The sequence below is a fragment of the Mytilus trossulus genome, chromosome 8 (genome assembly GCF_036588685.1).
Source record: "Mytilus trossulus isolate FHL-02 chromosome 8, PNRI_Mtr1.1.1.hap1, whole genome shotgun sequence".
Classification (NCBI taxonomy): domain Eukaryota; kingdom Metazoa; phylum Mollusca; class Bivalvia; order Mytilida; family Mytilidae; genus Mytilus; species Mytilus trossulus.
Window position 1 is genome coordinate 10,453,893 of NC_086380.1, and position 8,604 is coordinate 10,462,496.

Sequence of the window (8,604 nt, forward strand, 5' to 3'; positions counted from 1 at the left end):
TTGATCACTATTGAATAGCGGTATACTATAGTTGCCTTTATTTCAGAGATGCGGTTCAATAAAATCGGTCTCCTCCTTTAGTAGTATAGATATGCAGGCGTTGCTATAATGTTGTTAGATGGAAATGAGAAGTTTATAATTTTGTAGTAAGGGGTGGTTTTATGGGTTGTTTTATGCACATTTCTCTTGTCGTAAAACTTTTTCTCAACCAACCCTCATCATCGATTTCAAGATACGTGATGGAGTAAACTATATCTGTTGAGTCTTTTATTTCCAATTTCAATGGAAAAAAAAGTCCAACATTGTCACAAATTTTGCGCTCTTTAGTGAGATGACATCATCTATATAGTGGAAAGTGAAGTTTCAAGATAATGAAAGCTTCTTCTAAGTCGTCATCAGAAACTCTTGCATGAAGTCATCCTCGTATGAAAAATGAACTAGTCATTCAAGCTATTCAGGAAGTTTAGTTGTAACTAGAATCTATGCGTATAAATGTTTCTTCAAAACTATTCTTATTTTATGAATTAATACATGTAAACAATGAACACCGCAATTCAAGCAATCAAGAAATCAAGTTTTATAATGTGTTTACTAGTTTTTTGAAATTCTTTGAAATTTCAATTTTCATCAATTTATTTTTATTTATTTTTTGTCGAAATTTTCAATTCACATAAAATAAATAAAATGGTCTTTTCACTACATCAATATTTATAATGAAGCTACAAATCAAACAATTAGAAAGGTCAAAATATGTTTATTTCAGACTGGTAGTTAACATGCAGATTGCAATTCTCTTAGTTTCTCCCCTTTATTTCAAGCAATAAGATGATTCGCGCACATACTTTTTTATTCTAAATTTTTCAGATTCTTAAGAATTTGTTTATTAAATCTTATATTGACCACATACAATGTTTAAATAGGAAGAAATTCTTAAAAGCAGTGTTTTCGCAGATGGCGGTATTTTGGGCAACTGTATAAGTTGTTATGATTTGCTGTTTGATTAGAAGTAAGCATACTTTTAGGAAATTTTATGATGTCAAAAACTTCTTTGATAGTCCTTACAGGGTATTACTTAGTTTAAAGTGATTAGCAGATGCACCAGAAAGAAAAAAATGGGTTTTCACACATTTTGTTAACTTTTACTCGAATTTCAGGAAACATGTGCGCTCTGTCAAAAACACGCTTTAGATATTAAAAAATGCATTTGAATAATGACTGTTAATCGCTCTGCTAAAAGTTTAAATTGTTTGCATATGTGAATTAAGTATATAAAAGTCATATAATGCAATCAGGCTGAAATCTTCAAAAATATGCACTTATTCGTCCTTGGCCTTTGATCTCGATTTGACGGAAATTGCACCGTACGATTTTTTTACGACCGGGCAAAACAGATAGTACAGATGTGTAGCTTTAAAATGATATATAATTTAGCCGTGTGTTAGGTAGGTGCATTAAAAATTTAATTTCATGGTTAAAGTCACTCGCCTATCATGACCATTCGTGGTCATGTAGTTGCAATTGAAAACCTTGATAGAATATGAACTATTTGCCTTAATGATTAATTCATTAAATGAACATAAATGTACAATTAAATATGAATGTTTAATGCTTGTTCTTTAAATCTTTGAAAAAAGTTGAAGCAACATTGCCACAGTTTTCATAATTATGTTTGTCTTGGTTTTTGGTTAACTGCCTACAGTGCTTACAGCGCTTTGATTTACAGAGTTATCACCATGTAGTACACGTGCAGTGTACCACGTTAAAATCAAATGACAATTACATGGTGGGGTTTTTTTTTTTTGCATCATATTAAAAATAGATTTTTATTAACTAAAACATTGTGAAAGAAGGAGTTATGATATAAGGTCTAATCTCTGGCCCCTTTAAATCGAAAATCAAGAAGCACTGATACTCTACAAATTTGTTCCCCCTTACATTTGTTAAAATTCTAGTCTGCAAACATCAGTATTGATATTGAGAATTGTGTTTTACACATTAATATTTATCATAAAGGAACAAAAGATACCAGAGGAAGAGTCAAATTCATAGATTGAAAATAAACAGACAACGCCATGGCTAAAAATAAAACGATAAGCAGACAAATAATAGTACAGAAGACAAACTTGTGTTGCCAAAATTGCCAATATAGCCTCATTTAGATTTTTTTTTTATTGTATATTATAAATTAACTATTGTCAGTTTTTTGTATTAATTTTGTATGCCATAACCATTTAATGTAAATGTGTTTGTGCTTATAAATATTGTCTACTGAAAATTAACCAAGATTTTACCCAAACATTTATTTACTACTAGGTCTATTTGACAATGTTTGACAACGATTTAAATGTTTGACCATATGTTTCTTGGTACCTTAAGACTTTGGCTCATATTGATATTCTCCATAATTTGTGGGCAAAATGGTCCATTTATGTTAATTTAAATATGTTACTGACACTAAAGTTACATCACGACTGCCCTGTCTGCTCTATAAACTCCTGGTTATAACAGCATGTTCATTGATCAATATAATTAACAGAAGTTTGCAAGACATTAACATGATTAATAATTTCTTATTTTAGAATTTCAGCTCTTATCATACTTCCTCCTCTTTACATATGATAACAGGTAAGTATCCGTACGTTAAATGGCCAGTTCACAAAACAGTCTATACATTTAATATCAATATGTATCAATTTGGCTGCAACACATGAATATTTTTACAATTCATGTTTTTTCAGTAGAAATGATGCTCGAGACAAATATTTTTTTTAGAAATAATTTGCCTTTCATTTGCAGTACAACCCATCAATACTGACCAAAAGTAACTGATGTATAGAAAATAATTAAGGGGAAATACTGCAAATATATAATGTTACTTATCAAACATCAAACATAAAAAATTAGCAATACCGATCAATACAATTGCAAAATATAATTGATTTGAACACCATACGCTAAAGGTTAATCCACTAAAATCTAAACTGTATCACAGACTAAAGAGGTCCTTATTTCATTCATTTGTTTAGTATTAATACAAATACAAATAGCTATTTTAATTTTTCCCAATCTTAATACGTGTTTTTGTCTATAAAAAATGTTTTTTTTTTGTAATTTATTTTTATTTCATCTAACATTTTACATACATATATGAACCGATGAACGAGTTTGTAATGTATGTAAATCAGGTGAGGCAAAAGATGAAAATCATTTTTACTGAAATGTGAAAAAATGTCCTCCTACTACAGAATTAACTTAAAAAATGTTATATTAAATATGTTTCCTACATGTTGTAGTGAAAATCAGCTAAATATTTAAAGTAGCATAAATAGTAATTCTTTAAAAGTCCTGAAAGTGACAAGTTTTTATCAAAATAATGGCTGGTGTAGAGAAATTATAGTTTAGCTTCTTAATAATAACATATTTAATTATGCTGTATTCATTGTTATAATGCACTAAAATATGGGCCTTTGCCAATTATTGTACTGGTGTTTGTGCCACTAAAATATTTGTATTTGTATATAGATAATTCATAATACATTTATTGGTAATAAATTTTTCAATAACTGTCTAAAATTTTAAAAGATAGATATGCTAATTGTATATTATATATACACATGGAAAAAAGTATTGCAACACCTTGATTTTTTTTAAACTTGAAAAATCAGTCTCTTATTTTGGATGGAATATGATAAAATATTTGTAAAATAATATTGAAACGTAGTTAATGATACTATTGGCCTTAAGGTTCCACTAAAGTCAAAATATAGGACACTTCATAAACATCTAAACTTTGCCTGTATTTTTCAACCTATTATGAATAAAGTCATAAACTATGAGAACATATATTCATTTAAACATATTTAACATATACACACTGTGTAAATTGTAAATAAACTTGAAATTGTTATGTTGTGGCCAAACCGGTTCTTGGGGTGAACACTACATTTTCAAAGAAATCTGGAGGCCTGCAAGACGACTAAATTTGTTTAGAATTGGTACGGACGAATACTGTTATATATAATGCAGGGCAAGCTCATGTTGATTTTTTATAAAATGTATTGATTTTCGAGTTTCAGTTAATTTCATGTATCTAAGTGAACGAATATCGTAGGTACAATGCAGAAATTGGACAAATATACCATTAAAACAATTGCATGTAACAAATCAACATGAGTTTGCCCTGCATTACATGTAACAGTATTCGTCCATACCCATTTTAAGCAAATTAAGTCGTCTGGCAAGCCTCCAGATTTCTTTGAAAATTTGGTGTTCACCCCAAGAATCGGTTTGGCCACAACATAACAATTTCAAGTTTATTTACAATTTACACAGTGTGTATATGATAAACATGTTTTAATGAACATATGTTCTCATAGTTTACAATGTATGACTTTGTTCATAATAGGTTGGAAAATACAGGCAAAGTTTAAATATTTATGAAGGTTCCTTTATTTTGACTTTAGTGGAACCTTAAAACGAACAAAAAATGTATGAAACACAAAAGTTTTATCAGTGTTTTTTGTACAAAAAATGCATTTTACAACTTTTACTGTAGTCGAACTTTACAATATCAGACTTTTCAAAATCAATCTTTAGATGATTGTTCACATCATGGTTGATCGTTATACGCCAAAGAATTAGTACTTTGTGCGTAGCCTCAATTCAAACGGATAACCGCATCTTACCGTCTTCCGATTCCTGCCATAAGTCGACTAATTTGTTGCTAAGCTAGCACCAACCATTCGTGTTTATTTCATGACTTGTTTGAACTGGGGTGTCCTTACATACACTTTACGCCCGATAGTGTCCCATATATGCTCGATATGGTTCAAATTCGGGCTACGATTGGGCCAAGGAAAATAAACTGAAATCCATTGGAACAATGGATCTTCCTCCTCTACCCTTATATTCAACTTTGGCGAGCTCTGCACTATATTGGATACGGGCATTTGTGGGTCTGTTCGTAGGCAAAGGTTCCCGAAATGGTATTATCGCACGATAACCAGTAGCGATGAGCCGATCTCGACTAGTTCTTATTTAAAGGCTCCTGTATGGTCATCATTCTCTTTTTAGGATTGTATTGTTTGCAATGGGTTTCCTTTTATCCAACCTTCATTATGCTTTATTTTCCATAGCAAATATTATAGGTGGTCTTCTTGACCTCGGAAGGTCTTTAACATTGTTTCTTATCTGATTTTTATTCTCAAAACGACATATAGTGGAATGGTTATGACCAACAATACGTACAATTATCACAGCGACATACCTGCTTCCCTCATGCTGGATATCTGCCATCTTGCTGTAGTTATGTGTTGTGTATGACCAATTAGAAGGTGTCAATAACATAGATTTATAAACTTGGTTATTTTAAGTGTTGAAAACAATGAGGATAAAAACATCTGTTTTAGTGTTTACGAGTACAGTAGCTGTATGTACAGATAAGAACTGATAGAGTCTATATTTATTGATTAAACTCAGTTGATATTTAAATAATGTTTATCTAGTTCTATTTCAACAAGTTATTTAACAAAAAAATAAAAAATGTTTTTTTAATTTGAACTTTAATTTGGTGTTGCAATCCTTTTTTCCATGTGTATATAGTATAGTTTTCTACTCGATCATACTTATTATTTATCACTTTGGGTTAAAATACCTGTATATGCTGATAAGTTTGATGATGCCATCAGCCGCCTCCTCTAGGCACAGCTGTCAATGTTTATACATTCTATGTTGAACATGAGAAGTACCAGAAGAGGCCACCAGAGATAATTAACCTTTGCATGTAAAGGTCAGACATTACATGTGGGACTAGACACCAGTTGTTTCCTTTTTCCTTTTTTTTTTTCGTAATTCAAATTTTGAAAAATATTTTCAGTGCAAACTGAAACACAAAATTTTGATTTCCCTCAAAATTTGTTTTCCTTAAAAAAAAATCCTCAATAAAAATTACTCAAATGGTTTTTTTTACCCAAAATATTTTTTTTCTGAAAACATTTTTTCCTAAAAAATTCCATTTTTTCCCCCATAAATTTGTTTCTTCTCATTTCTTATTTAGTTTCTATTTCCTTATTTGATTTTCATTTCCTTATTCGGTTTCTATTTCCTTATTCTGTTTCTATTTCCTTATTGGGTTTTTATTTTCTTATTAGGTTTCAGTTCCCTTTTTCGGTTTCTATTTCCTTATTCTATTTTCATTTCCTTATTTGATTTCCTTATTCGATTTCTGTTTCCTAATTCGATTTTAATTTCTTTATTCGGTTTCTATTTCCTTATTCGGTTTCTATTTCCTTATTCGGTTTATTTTTCCTTATTCAATTTTTATTTTCTTATATGTTTGGGAGAAAAGCGTTTGATAGTGACAAGACACTACCGCTACCATACAGTCGTTCTTTACTCTTTTTTTAAAATAATATTCATGCAAAACAATTAACAAGGGTCAGTTTCATGTAAATTTCCGTATTTGGTTACTATCTCCTTATTCGGTTTCTAGTTCCTTATTCAATTTCTATTTCCGTTTTAGGTTTCTATTTCCTTATACGGTTTCTATTTCCTTATTCTGTTTTCATTTCCTTATTCGGTTTTTTTTTCCCTATTCGATTTCAAATTTTGAAAAATTTATAAGTCCAAACTGAAACACCAAAAAAAAAATCCCTCAAAATTTGTTTTTCTCAAAAAAAAAATTTTACACAATTTTCTTTTCTTGTATTTTTTTTCCCTCAAATATTTTTTCCTCAAAATTAGGTTTTCCTGGAATATTTGTTTTCACCTCAAAAAATTTTCCTTACTCGGACTTTTTTTCATTATTCTATTTTCTATAGTGACACTGATGATTAAACCATGGCTGCATCTTTTACCAATTTTTCCGAGTTTTCCGGTACATCAAAACAATGCTGAAATTAGGTGGCGTAAATGGATAAGCAGACTAGAAAATTTATTTATCGGTTTAAACATAAAGGTCCGAAAAAGACAAAGAGCACTCTTGTTACATTACGCTGGAGAAGATGTTAACGAAGTCTTTGATACCCTTGACAATACAGGAGAAGACTTAGCTATGGCTAAACACAAGTTCACCGCTTACTTTGCTCCGAAAAGGATTACAGAATACGAAATCTACAAATTTAGGCAAGCCAAACAGACATCCGATGAAACTATCGACAGTTTTCACACACGATTACGCAAGCTAGCTGTAAACTGTGACTTTACGGAACATTTAGAGAAGTGAAATCACAAATTATCCAAGGTTGTCATTCAACTAGACTAAGACGAAAGGCTCTTCGGGCAGACATGACCCTTGAAGGAATAATTTCATCAGCCAGGGCGTTAGAACTTTCCGAAAAACAGGTAACGGAAATTGAACAACCAAACAAACAATCCACAAAAGCTGTGAGAAAAGGAGTTGGAAAACGTCGAAACGGACCACAATTTGTACAGACACAAACTGAACAAAACGTTAAGCAAAAGACTACTTGCAGAAACTGTGGAGATGATTTCCCACATGCAAACATGTGTCCAGCTTTTGGAAAAACTCGTGTAAAAAGTTGAATCATTTTGCTGCTGTTTGTAGATCCAAACGTATGGTTGGAACTTGTACTTTTAAAAGAAAAGTAAACAAAGCTGACAATTACAAACATGATGCTGCTCACGAAAGCAGTTCTGGCGATGGTTACGTTTTTGGATGAGGAGAACATACTGTGACTAAAGTACAGAAAGGACAATCGAAAATCAACGTGAAAATCAATAATTATAATGTGGATATTTTAATTGACACAGGATCAAGTATTAATCATTTGTTAATGTTATTGATGAAAGCACATTCGAGAACATTAAGTGTAAACCCAAACTTTCTCACGCCGACACTAAAGTCTTCGCATATGGTTCACATAAAAACTTGAAATTAATGGGAAAATTTCACGCTACAGTAGAGACTGACCATAAAATAACACACGCACCGGTGTATGTGATGAAAGGAAGATACGGGAATTTAGTGTGCTATTATAGATCTGTTGACTAAGGATAGTGCCAGTCATTTCTTCAGTAGTAGATAAACATGATATACTGTGCAATAAATATAGCGATGTGTTCAATGGAATTGGATAATTAAAAGATGAAAAGTTCATATTGATGGAAGTGTAAAACCAGTAATATAACCACATAGGCGTATTCCGTTCTAAATGCGAAAGCAAGTAGAGGCAGAACTCGGAGAAACTCGAAAAACAGGATATAATTGATAAGGTGGACTGACCAACACTTTGGGTACCGGTGTCCCCGATAGTTGTGGGTCCTAACCGAAAAACAAGAACGAAATTCGATAATAAAATTGAGTATGGAAATGGGGAATGTGTCAAAGAGACGACAACCCGAATATTGAAAAAACAACAGCAGAAGGTCACCAACAGGTCTTGAATGTAGCGTAAACTTCCTGCACCCGAAGGCGTCCTTCAGCTGGCCCCTAAACAAATATATACTAGTTCAGTGATAATAAACGCAATACTAATTTCCAAATTGTACACAAGAAACTAAAATTAAAATAAAACAAGACTAACAAAGGCCAGAGGCTCCTGACTTGGGACAGGCGCAAACATGCGGCGGTGTTAAACATGTTTA